Source organism: Phoenix dactylifera, chromosome 11 (genome assembly GCF_051530095.1).
Source record: "Phoenix dactylifera cultivar Ajwa chromosome 11, Ajwa_hap1_PhDact_Kaust_v1.1, whole genome shotgun sequence".
NCBI lineage: Eukaryota > Viridiplantae > Streptophyta > Magnoliopsida > Arecales > Arecaceae > Phoenix > Phoenix dactylifera.
In genome coordinates this window covers 12,146,239-12,160,286 of record NC_143200.1, presented here as the reverse complement: position 1 = coordinate 12,160,286, position 14,048 = coordinate 12,146,239, and positions in this window count along the sequence as shown.

Here is a 14,048-nt window from a genome sequence, read left to right as displayed (position 1 = left end):
GTACTGAAATATTAATCAGAAAATGATTCATTTGACGCTCAGTTTCTTTCAACAGCATTTACATTTTCTTTCTTTTAGAGTCATTTGAGTGAGGTGAAATATTTCTAGCTTTTAGATCATTCACTCTATTGATGGAAGTCTTTAATAATATAGGAGAGAAAAATATATAGATGATCATTGAGGTATATATATTTATAGAACTCAATTTCTTAATCATAGTTTTTCAGCAATGTATACATGAAGCACAATAAATATTTTTTTTTTAATATCAAAATAGAATAAAAAAAAATTGCTTGTAATCAAGATCATTGAAAGACACATCATTTAGACCAATATTAGTACATTTTAACGATAAGAAAAGATATGTTTCGGATGCGTACCGGAGCAACCAACCAAGGCATCAAAATTAATTCTGTTTTTCTTAAATTAAGATTTTATTTAGAAATCATATTGAATTTAAGCTTTTATACAAAATCAGATTCTGAATTTCATAAAGATTTTCAATAGAGGCTTTCAAAGTCATAATTTGAGATATGGATCTTCCACATTGTAGCTCATCTTAAATGATTACGATTGAAAATACATATTTCAAACATATAAGAGCATATTCAGAATCTTTGTATTAAATGTTGAGTTTTGGTACGAATTTGAACATTATATACCAAATTTAGGCAAGTTGAAGGATAAAACAAAATCAATTTATTTTCCCTAAATAGAGATGTTCTTCTCTTCTCCTTTCTACAATTTTATTTAGCTTTCAGATTTTAACAATGATTGTGAATGACAAATCTGAAATTTCTTTTCAATAAAACTAGACAAAAGATGTTATGTAGCAATTCAAACATTCAATCAAATTGTCCAAGTATGAAACATTACAAAATATTGAGAATCCATAAATCAAGACATCATACCATATGCAAAATATACCATGTGTTAAGTCATGCATTAAAATACTAAGTACAAGAATGTCAAGGATCAAAATCAATTCTTTTCAAATAAACTCCCCTTATTTAAACATTATCTTGCACTGATTTCATCCTTAAAGTGTGTTTTCAAGTGATTAAAAATTTGACTTGATTATTCTTATATATTTTCATTTACTTTGTCTTTCATTTTTATTTTCTTATGCTCTATACTCTATTTGCTCCCTATCCGGTGGAGTTGGGAAGGGGCACGAGGTACTACCACTAGCCTCCCTCTTGTGCCGTCCCTAATATGCCCTACACCGAATAGTTGGGTCAAATAGTGCCGGGTACTACCACTAGCCTCCCCATTGGCACCATCCCTATGATGAGCAATATAGAAAATTTATAAAGTTCACTTCAAACTATTCCTGTTTAAGTGTAATTAATTACGAATTTTATCCCTTCCAAATGTGCCGAATATATTATGCTTGTTTTGCTTTTCCTTAAGATTGGGGTATTTGCCTCTACTTGGATTTTACTTCTCTTGAATAATATCCATTTTCTTTTATTTATCTCTCTCTCTTTTTGTTATTCTCAAGTAATTTACACGAAAGAGCAGAATAAAGAATTTATCTTGTGTATCATTTATATGTGTATCATGCAAACAACATTTTCATTATGCTCATGGATTCATAACTTCTCATAAGTTATTTTACATCAAAATTTTAAGCATATACTTGTGTATTTCATGGTTATGACATATGCAAAGATATATTCTAGTTTTGGCAAACCATGAAACACTCTCTAAAAGTACAATTCAATCAATTATAGACATGATATCAAAAATTAATAATTAAAGACTTTAATCATGTCGTAATAAGACTTAAGTTATTGACTTTGCTCAATTAATTTATGAGAGAAGTATCTAGAATTACCATTTCATTCTGCATTCTTCAGTCAAATACCTACTAGATTTCTTATGTATGAACTTTTGGCTGAAGAAGGTCCTCTCTCTTGTTTGCATGTGAATGTTTATTGTATCTTACATGGAGATATCCTTCAAGTTGAGATCTCTCATTTTCTTGCTCAAGGATCCTGCATTATTAACAAACTCCTTTTCTTTCTTGAAAGAAGGTCATTAGTTTCTTCAAGATACAAAACATTCAACCAACATATTTTTATTTAAACTAGATGACTCAATCATAAGATATGACAATAATCAAATGTTGAATCACTTTACTCAAGAGATTGCCTAAATATAAGCAAGCACATTTCACTTGAACTAAAGAGATAGTTTCATTAACCAAGATAGTTCAAGGACAAGCATGTGAGGCAATAGAAGATTTATCAAGGTCAATTCAATTTCTTATTTTCAAAAATAATTTAGTTTAGATTCTATTTGTTTAAGATAATTATCAATAAGATATTTTAGCTAAGTTTTAATCAATTTTATCTTAAACAGTTGTTTCTATCAGAAATTCAGATTATGATTTATTTGTTATCAATAAAATAAGATTCATTAAAGTTAGATTGAAGTCTTGCCCAAGTGCACATAATGAGCATACATTCTGGTCTATTAGCTGTATGATGAAATAATTATTCTATCAATCTTCAATACAACTTTAAACAATAGATCTACTTTGCTCATCCTATTCAAATTCTACAAGATGGGGTCTTAGATGTACCTTCTTCATGCCAATCTTCTATAAGAGTGTTCTTTGTGGACTAACATTGGTCAATGAAGATCCCCTTTCTTGTTTGTCTTAATTTGGAGTTTGAGAGAAGATGTTAATTCATTCATCACACATATTTCAAACTCACCTTACATGAGCTAAGTAAACTCTTCATATAACTCTTCATTAGTAGAACCAAAACTGATGTCATCAATGCATTCTTTGAGCAAATAAAATATTACAAATTCTTCTTTTTGATCCATAGATTTATCACTATTGCTTTCTATCAAAAAATTTACTTAAGCTTTTATATATTAAGTTTTTGATGCTTGTATCAAATCTCATATTGCTTTATCATATATGTAATGTGTATTTTTAAGTATGGTGGTTATTTTACATAGATCTCCTTTTTAATGAAATAACCACACAAGAGTGTGTTCTACACATTCATTTGATAGAAAATAACGCTCGTAAAGCAAATAAATGATAAAGGTGATTTTTACTTCTAATTATGCAAGAATCTTATCAAGATCTATTTTATCTTTTCTTAATTTAGTCTTTTAATAGTCAAAAAATTTTTTTATTAAGAGCATATCTGAAAAATCCAATTTGGTTCTAATTATTAACAAGTTTTTCAGATTGTTATATGTAAAAGATTAACCATATAATTTTAGTATCTTGATAATAAATCACTAGTCTCATAAAGAATCAAAATGAATTGATACTTCTACAACTAGAATCTTTTCATGAATGCTCTATATGCATTGCTTGATGAATGATATCCAAGAATAGAAATATCTTTATCAGATTTGGCATTATTTTCATAAGAGCATATCAAGCATAACATGTACGACTGAAAAGGATATGCAATGGTTCATTTTCCATTTTTCAGAAGATCAAAATTTTCATCAAAAATAGATTTAATAGAAGTCATATGTATGACAAGCAGTGATGATAGTCTTTTAAAAATTGTTTGAGTAGATGACTATCATACATAATTGTCTTTTTCATTTCTTCAAGAATTCTATTAATTCTATTTTACTTATGGTGTCCTTGGTGCTGAAATCATTGGATTTAATATTATTTTCTGTATAACTTTTATCAGGATTTTGGTTTTCAACACTGTGTCATGATTCTTCACAGTTTGGAAACCTTTTTCATTTGAAACACTTTTACAGGATTTAGCAAATACAGAAAATACTTCAGTTTTATTTGCCAAGAACAAATCCAATGTAAGCTTTTGAAAACTCAGTGATAGAAACAACATCTTTAGATTTAGAAATTGATTCTTGTTTGTTTCCTTAGTTAACATGCATAGCAAACTTTGACCTTTCAGAAGATACTCTAAGTAAGCCAATGCCAAAGTCTTTTGAAATTAAATCCATACTCGCATGAGTTGATATTATATGCCAAAGATGGTTTCTTTAATCTTGGTATTTATAGTGCAATATTCAAAGGCATACCAAGTACACATTTTCATATCTATGATCAATAAACAATAATGCCATGGATAAAAGCTCTCAATCAAGCATATAGAGAATTCATAGAGTTAATCTTAATAAATTGATTAATCATCTAGCAACTTATCCAACAATAAGTAAAGTATAATATAGAAAGATGGAGAAATTTGAAGTTATTTCTTCTATTTTAATTATTTTTCTTGATTACATTTAAGTTTTATTCTTTAATATATGTCTAGAGCACCCAATGTCCAATTTAACATCTTTTGTTGGAGCCTTGAGTGCTAGACACACCTGCAGAAAATATTTAGATTTTCAACTTAGGAACCCAAGCTCTTTTGGGTCCTTGCAGGTTAGCTATTATTGTTCCTTTTGGAACCCATATTTTCTTAATAGCTATTTTGTCCATAGGCTTGCAGATTTTTGGACTACAAGAAGTGTATTTCTGCATCTTCTTATTAAATTTAACAAACATGGATTTAACATGAGTGGTAGATAATCCTTCAGTTTTCTGTTTTTGCCTTTTAGGTTTATCAAATTTGTAATGTACAGATTTAGGAACAGAAGAGATTTTGCATAACCTTTGTTCCTGTTTATCAGCATTATAAGAATCTATTTTAAAATGATTAGAAACTGTTTTAACAAACATATTCTTGAAAGATTTTTGGGTGTACCAAGGTTGACATCCCAATCCAATATTATCAAATTCAGCTCTTTGATTATTTATCATTAGATTCAACTTTTCAGAGCTCAAAGTAAATCTTTCAACAACAGGTTTTAATTTGTCAACTTCTTTAGTTAATCTTTTGTTATCTTCTGAAAGCAATTCATTATTTTTCTTAAGTTTATCATGGCTTTCAGTGAGAAGTTGGTTTTTCTGATTTAGTTCTTGATTTTCTTTAATTAAGATTTCAGTTTTACTAGTTAGTTTCAGTTTTTCATCTATTAGAATTTGATTTTCATTCTTCAAGTTCTTGTTCTTACAAACAAGTTTCTTATATTCTAAATACAAATCAGAAAAGGCATCGTGGAGTTCATCAAATGTAAAATTGCTTTCAGTTCCAGCATGTACCTCATGTGCCACCAAGCATGGATTTTCAATATGATACTGCTCTCCTTCTACACATGATGTTTCAGATTTGTTAGTGCATTCATATTTGTCTTCAAGCATATTCCATATTCCTTTAGCAGTCATGCAAGAAGATATGCAATTAAACTCATTCCTATCTAATGCACAATATAAAAGGTTCATGGCATCAGCATTCAATTGTGCTAAATCCTTTTCATTAAAAGTTTGAGAGAGTGTGTGAAGATCATTTATTATGATTTTCCATAAATAATAGTTTTGTGATTGAATAAAGATGCGCATGCGTATTTTCCAATGTGTATAGTTTATGCCATTAAATAGTGGTGGTGTATCAATTGATTGTCCTTCTCCTAGAAAACTATCTATTTGAGTTGTCATGATCTTTGGCTCTAGTCGGTTAAGACTACAAATAATATTTGAGCACCTGCTCTGATACCACTTGTTGCCCAAGGTGACAACCCAAGAGGGGGGGTGAATTGGGTCTTTTAAAATTTTTAAACTACTTCTAAAACTTTTTGATTAACTATGCTAAGTTGTCTAGATGCACAGTGAAAGTTAAACTTAGCAAGGGTTTGATGTATAGACTTCGACTTGATTAAATATGCTTGCAACTAAAGGATGTGCGGATAAGAATTAAGCAAGCAATTTATCTAAGTAAGTAAGTGTGTTAGTTAGACAATAACTAGAGGCATTACAAACACAAAGGACATATAGTGGTTCGGTGCACCCCAGCACCTACATCCACTCCCCAAGACCTCTTGGGAATTTCACTATAATCCTACCGATTACAGCCGGTTGTTTTACAAGCTCACAACCCAACTTGTTGTTTTACGAGCGCACAACGAACTCGGTCGGTTTTCCCAGGCTCACCGACTAGAACCACTCCGATTGTTTTCCCGGGCTCACAATCAAATCCTTACACGTTGGTTTTACCCTCGGCTCACCAACAAACCTAAACCCCGTTGGTTTTCCCTTTGGCTCACCAACAAACCTTAATCCCGTTGGTTTTCCCTTTGGCTCACCAACAAACCTTACACCGTTGGTTTTCCCTTTGGCTCACCAACAAACCTTTAACCCCTTGATTCAATCCCTTGATTGAATCAAGTTACAAGATATTAAAACAAAGAATAAAAACAAATCAAAGCTTCTTAAACAAGCAGATATGACAATATAAACAAATAGAGTAAAGAGAAGCCCTCAAACGAGTTTTGAAGATGGAGGAGCTCGGCTTCTTCTTTACTTGATCCTCCTCTGATTTGGCATGAAGTAGAGGATCCCCGAGGCAGCACACGGATGGAGAGGAAGCTTTCGGATTCACTTGGATGCTCTTCTTCTCTCTATTTCGTTTTGGATGGCCCTTTTGTGCTTATGGGAGATTTCCTTTGTAATCTCTTTGAGATCTCTTTCCTAGATGATCTCTCCCACTTCCATGCATTCTCCCCTAGCTCTCTTCTTGTTTTTATAGCTTTAGATGGAGTGGAAACAAGAATATAGCCGTTAGAGACAAAAATAGAGCCGTTGGAACCAGTCTGCAGCTCCTGACAATATGACCGTTGGGTTTGGAGTCGACTCGCGCGATCAGGAGTCGGCTCGGCTGTAGCAGGAGTCGACTCGAGCTTTTCCGGAGTCGACTCGGCAACTGTTCCAAGTTTGAATTAAAGTTGCCGTCTTGACTGGGAGTCGACTCGACTTAACCCGGAGTCGACTCGCCAACTTCTGGCGCTGACCTGGCAATTTTGGAGTCGGCTCATCCTCTGTAGTCCGTGGATCCAAATTTGAATTTTGTCCACTCGACTCGACTCGACTGTCCTGGGAGTCGACTCGAATCTCAAAGCCCGAACTCCCGATTCTCTGTCTTTTGGCTCATCCAGTCTTGGAGTCGACTCGAACTTCCTTGGAGTCGACTCGGCTCTCAGTTTCCGAAAGTTGGTCTTCTGCCATCTTAGTGTAGCGCTGCCTTGGAGTCGACTCGAGCTGTCTGGGAGTCGACTCGAATCTCAGAGTCGGAAAACTGATCCTCTGTATTTTGGAGCCGCGCTGCCTTGGAGTCGACTCGACTTGTCTTGGAGTCGACTCGCCTCTCAGAGACGAAAATACCGTCTTCTGTCTTGGGGTTGCGCTGTCTTTGGAGTCGACTCGGACTTTGTGAGAGTCGACTCGAATCTCAGTGTCCAAAAACTGCTTCTCTGAGTTTTTCCTTGTGTACCACTGAGAGTCGACTCTCGCTTTCTTTGGAGTCGACCCGGCAACCATTGGAGTCGACTCGAATTCCTCAGGAGTCGACTCGAAGACTATTCTTTTGAATTTTCCTTTGAATTTGCTCCTCCAATTTGAATCTTTTGAACTTTAAAGTTGGGCCAATGAATTGTAGCTTTCTTCTAACTTTTCTTGAGTGCTTTTGGAGGCCTTCTTGTGTTCTTCCAACTTGCTATGTTCCTTGCAAAATAAATATCTTTCTCCTTGCAACATAAACATTAGTATCTATACTTCAAGGTGTTGTGATCATCAAAATCAATCTATGAATCAATCTTTGGGTCATCACTTCGCGTGGACGATCCATAGAGGCCAGATGCGTGTGATGCTATAGAGCGTGATTGAGGTATCACCAAAGTCATCAAAGCAAAAGGTATGAGATCTGATCTCATTAATTAATAAGATTATAAGTTAACTACATGAATGCATGTTAAAATCTACATGAATAAGATTATAAGGATTGTTAAAATCTACATGAATGCATGTTTGACATAGATTCATGTAGAACTTGTTTGAAGTAAATGTTTAAATCCTAGGATCTATTTTATTGTAGAGATCTGATCTCTAGCATGCATAGGAATTAAATAGTTTAATTCATGCTTTCGCTGAAAAATTTTTAAAATTATATGCATGCGACCAATAGGGTTTCCAACAGAATCGTCCAAGAAATTAATAAGATAATGACACATATTCTCAAGAGTTGAGAATTTGAGGCATGTGTCATTAGTGATTAATTTCTAAATACTCCTGATCGATGGATCATCATGAGGACGGTGATCGATCTGCCGAGATTAGTACACAGATTACTTAGTCAGATGGATGAGTCTCGAGTCCACAGTGTAGGGACACTGGAGTGGTTGTGCAAGTGCTTATTAGAGACAAGGGTACTGAGCGTGACCAAAGCAAGTAATCACATGGATGTCTATCCACTCATCAGTGACATACTTTTGCTGCAGTTGTATGACTGATCCTTTAACCTACGGTGCCTCGGCTATTCACTGTGAGGTTGCTGTAGTTTGATGAGTACATACATATGGGCCCTAGTCATTCGGATCCTTATCGTACAGATTGGCCATAGTAGGTTCACTATAGGAATGGGAGTGTATCTAGAAGGGATTTATTAACCTTGATAAATTAGGAGTGCTCCTATATGATTTATGAGACCGAGTTCGATCAAATTTCTGGCCAGGTATTTTGGAAAAAAATTTCCAAATCTCGAACTAGAGTCAAATAAATCATGCATATGATAGACGATGGGATTTGACGAGTTATCCATAATCTCCATCCTGTCGGAATCCATGATAGGAGGACTGTATCATACGCTAACTATACCTAGAAGTTCATACATTTCTTTCTGCTGGGTTGCCACTACATACTGCTAGGTGTCACTGGTTGATTATGAGACTCACGGATATTTATCTGATGATCGGTAAATTCTGATGAGTAGAACTGAAATTGTTTCAGTCCACTAAAAGGAGTTTCAGTGATATTGAGATGGAGATCTCAATATATCTCTTTACCAGACAGAATAGAACCTATGGGGCCACACACATAGAGGATTTGATCAGTCAGATTGTCATAATTGTGATTTAGAATCATAATTGATGTCAATTATTAATATGATTAGTGATTGAATTAACCTACTGAGTGTTAATGAGTTAAAGGAAGAAGAATTGAGTGGAATTGATTGCAATTGGATTGCAATTGGGCTGATTTGATGAGCCAAATCAAAATTGGGTTCGACCCAAATTGAGTTAGGCTCATGATTGGGTCAACCTTGATTTGATCAAGGTATATTCTTGGAAATATGCCTTAAATCGTGTTCACACCATGCAGACTCTAAAGTCCCCATGGCATTGTAGGTGCATGGCGCCCCTGATAGTCAATTTTAAAGACCACACAATAGCACGTATTTGGTAGGATAGTGGTTACGGGTATCGATCCACAGGGATTGGGGTGCAATTGTTTTCTTAAAAATAATATTTGAAAAGAGAGTTTATGAGGACTATTGAACTAAATAATTTAAAAGAAATGCAACTGAAAATGATATGAATAAAAGAACCTAGGGCAAGAAATTCACCACTAACAAAGCAATAAGGATTAATTGTATTTTAAATTATTCTTGGATTAACATGCAAATTGGCTACAAGCCTAATAAGCATTCAAATAAAGTTTTACAAAAGTAATTTAGGAACATCCATCTTCGGTTGGAATGAAATGTCTACCCTAAACTAATGTGGTACGACACTACATCTTTCCTAAGCATTGATGATCTTTTATTAACTTAGTGATCATGAAGAACAGTTGTATAAACGTCATACTTAAAATCACAGAAATTAAATATGAGATGAAATAGAATATTCATTAAGAACAAAATAAAATTTATACAACTTCAAGAATAGAAATCAAAAATACAAAACCCTTGGCCCTTTGTTAGGGCTGCATCCAGCCTTAGTGAAGAGCTCAGCATTCCATGTTATGGGTGGTGGTAGTGAAGAAGGATGAAGACGGCATGGCTGGTGTCTTCAGTCGGAGGGGGAAGCATGAGAGAGCAGAAGGAGATGATGATGCGATGGTAGAAGAAGCTCTGTTTCTCCCCCTGCTTCCTTGCCATGGTGTCAAAGTCTAATGGCCTTTTTATAGCCACTCTTCCTCACGGCTGCATCCCAGGTTTCAATCAGCGGATAACTTCAAATCAAGGTTGCTGAGATTTTGGGGGTTTGAGTCAATCTGCGAACGAGAGAAACGGCGGGTGGCTGTTGACGTGGATGCAACGGATGAGAGCAGACGTGTGAAGGAGATGAAGGTTGGATCCACGCTGACGGTGAATAGATGTTAAGCTCGGAAGATATTGCTGTTAATCCATATGCTGGGAGGCTTGCAAGGTGCGGAGAAGACACATGTACTCGTTCGTGATAGGAGCGGGATGGCTGTTGAAGGTTGAGATGAAAACTTGGACTCTGTTCCGCTGAAGCAGGAAAACTCGTCCACCGATTCGTAAAGCTCGGATAGCTGAGATTTTCCTGGATTTGTAGCTTGTCCCGTGGATGAACTCTGTTCCATTGGTGAATGATGAAGTTAATCCGGAACGCTGGCTTGGTGTTGTTTGTGGGATCCGGGAGATCACATGGGATGCTCATCCGGCTGGGATGCGGCTGGGATTGGCTTTGGGATAAGGATGATTACGAACGGATTGAACATGAAACAGGGGAGAGAATTTGTGAGACTTCTTCTGTGGATGGTTGAATCACATCATATCTGAATGTGAAAGGGATGAAGGCTGAGATCAATCCGGAAGAAGATCATCACGGAGAAGATGGGATCTTGATACTTGGTTCCGACGCAGAGACTTATCCATAATGATAGAGTTAATTCGAACGAGATGATAGGAAATCTGGGACTTCAGAAAGCTCATCCTCGCTGGGATCTAGTGGAAGAAGCTGGGAGATTCAGAGAAGGATCAGATGATGCAGATGACATGGAAGATGAACACGGGCGCAAGGAAAAATCTAAGAATGATTCGGTTTGAAGTTTTTATTCAGCTGGGAACAGGCCAACGGCTCTGTTCTTTGGACGGGAGATCTGCTCGTGGACGTGGAGGGAGCTTGGACGCGAGACTTCACATAGGAAGCGGAACAGGGGATGCGGAAGAAGACTCGTGAAGTTGAGAGGATCTCGGCTGATGGCTGGGAGCTAGCGGACGTCGCGGGATGATACTCACGACCGTGTGGAATGTCGGAAGAGTTGGGGAATGGCTTTGTTTTGAAGCTAAAATAGGGAAGGTTTGGACACGTGGAGGGAAATAGTCTGGATGGGTGAACATGTAAAGAGAAGGAAAACTTGAATGGCTGATTGCACACGAAGGCTGATCCATGGTACGGATTCAAATAGTTCAACGTAGGAGATTTTGGGAAAGAATGTTAGAACATAAAAGGTTGAACTCGATTGGATGTGAAAGGAATAGATGAGTTGGGCTGAATCGAAAATCTGAGAGGGTCTGATTCACGGGGTGCATGCGATTCGGGTTCAGGGACCATCCCAAATGAGTTTGACTCGACCTGCATAGATTGGACTCGACCAATAAAATCAATCAAACTTGAATTACTTCTAATAATTTATTAAAATGCAATGATGAAGGGGAATGAATTTTCTTATGTTTAAATTTAAAATATGTGCATAAAAATAATGATAAGTGCCATGAGTAAGAAGTTAATTAATGCATTACTTAGCACTTATCAGCCCCACCTCCTTCTCCCTATATGATTAGGAGTTAGCCTAATTAAGGGACAAGTCCTAATGTGATTAGGACTCATCCAAGGTGCCATGAAAGAGGTCTAAGCCTAATGTGATTAGGCTCTAGTCTCTTGATCCAAGGACACATGTCATGCATAGCATTGATTTGAGGCGCCACATGATGAAGGGATCTAACCTAATGTGATTGGGTTCCAACCCTTTTGATCATGGCGCCATAGGACACATGGCATGCATCCAAGGGTGGGTGGCATGAAGAGGAGTCAAATCCTCTTGATGAAGGCACCATGGATACTTGGCATTAATCCAAGGATGGACTAAACCCTAAACCCCTAGTATAAGAAGAATGGAGGGGAGGCGTGTGAAAAAAAACAAGAGAACTTCCTCCTTCATGCCTAAGGCCCTCTCCCTCTCCTCCTCTTCTCCCACGGTAGCAAGAAGACTTCCTCCTCTTCCTCCACAGCAGCAAGGGGATCTTCTTCCTCTTCCATGACAGCAAGGAAGGAAAAGGTTCCTTCCTCCTCCTCCTCCTCCATTGCAAGCTCGGTTGAAGAAGAAAGAGTTTTTCTTCAAGAAGAAAGGTTGTTGTTCTTCTTCCTATCTTCTACGACAATCAGGAGAGATCTCTGCAAGGAGCTAGCACTGGCCAGTAAGATCATCGTCTCCGATTTTCAGATCCTTGTGTGGATACCTATAGAGTCCAGACGCGTGTGCGGCTACAAGGAGAATCTTTTACCATTGATCATCAGATTGCAGTGAGCATCTACCCGCACAAAGGTAAAGATGAGATCTTTATTTATTCTGATTTTTGTTTTGTATTTTGCAATCAAATTTTTAATCTTAATCTCCTCTCCCTTATGGATTCAAAGAAATCTTTGGATTATTGAATCTAGAAATTTTTTTGAATTCAACGATTCATGGCAAGTTCATGTGATGAACGACGCCCCGTGCGTGTTTTTGCTACGATCGTCACCTCGCATAGGGTGTAATTTAATAGCAACATGCCCGGGAGGTGGATAGGAGTGGGACGAGACAAAGAAGAGAATGGTCGAACTAGAGGCACAATTTAAGGCTGCCGTCGTGGAGCTAAAGGGCTCGTAGACCTAGTGTGATGTGGCTCGGCTCTAGGTTGCCAAGATTGAGGAGCAGCAGATGATCGATCAACGAGCAGCTTCTGCCGAGGAAAGATTCCTCCAAGCCGTGGAGGTATACAAGACCTCCAAAGATCTCCAGAAGGTGCCAGACAATGAGGCACTTCCCCAAGTTTAGCTTCAGTCATGTGATCCAGCATGAGCTACAATTTTTAGCTAGTTTTGAGATAAGATCTATGCTAGCATAAGCTAATCTACGATGCTATAACCAACTAATCTCACCGATTTTAGCATTCACAACAACCAAGCAATGCATATTTTTTATGAATAAATGATCAAGATTAACCAAGTATATGTTATCATGCCTATACCCTACAAACTTAATGCCACCATCATTGGGACTAGAAATAATACATATAGAGGATTCAAAAGTAACTATCAAACCTTTGTCACATAATTAACTAATACTTAAAAGATTATGTTTAAAACCATCAACTAGCAAAATATTTTCAATAGATGCAGAAGGAGTGATGTTGATTTTATCAATTTTAGTGATCTTTGCTTTGTAGTTGTCACCAAAGATGACCACCCCTCCTTTTCTTTTAAGAGAAATGAATTGGGATTCATCTCCTAACATATGTCTAGAGCACCCACTATTTATGTACCATTTTTTATTTGCTCCATAGGCTGCTAGCCACACCTGCATCATGGAAATCAAGTTTTTATTTAGGTACCCAAGCTCTCTTGGGTCTTTGAAGGTTAGCTATTATGGTTCCTTTTGGAATCTATTTTTTATTAATAGTAACTTTACCTTTTAAGTTATTTGCTTCACGATTACAAGTAAAGCACTTGTACTCAGTATTACCACATTTAAAACATGTAATTTTTCTTTTTTGATAGCTAGAAGATTCAATAAATATTTTCTTTAAAGATTTTTGTTTTAAAAAGGGTTATAGCCAAGTCCTGTTTTATCAAATATAGCTTTTTGACTATCTAAAATCATGTTTAATTTTTTAGAACTCAAAGAGGACTTATCTACAATTAGTTTTAATTTATTTACTTCTTTACTTAGGTTCTGATTCTCTTCCAGTAAAGTTTGTTTAACTTTTAATATATTTTTATTTTTATTTATAAGAAATTAATTTTTTAGTTTAAGTTCTTTATTCTTTTGGCTAGCTTTTTAAATTCATTTAATAAATCATAAAAAACTTTTTGAATTTCATAAAACATAAAATCATTAAAAGGTTCAGAACCTACCTTATCCTTTTGAACTATGAGATATAGGTTTGTTATTTCTTGATCCTCTTCCTCTGAACTAGATTCATCGT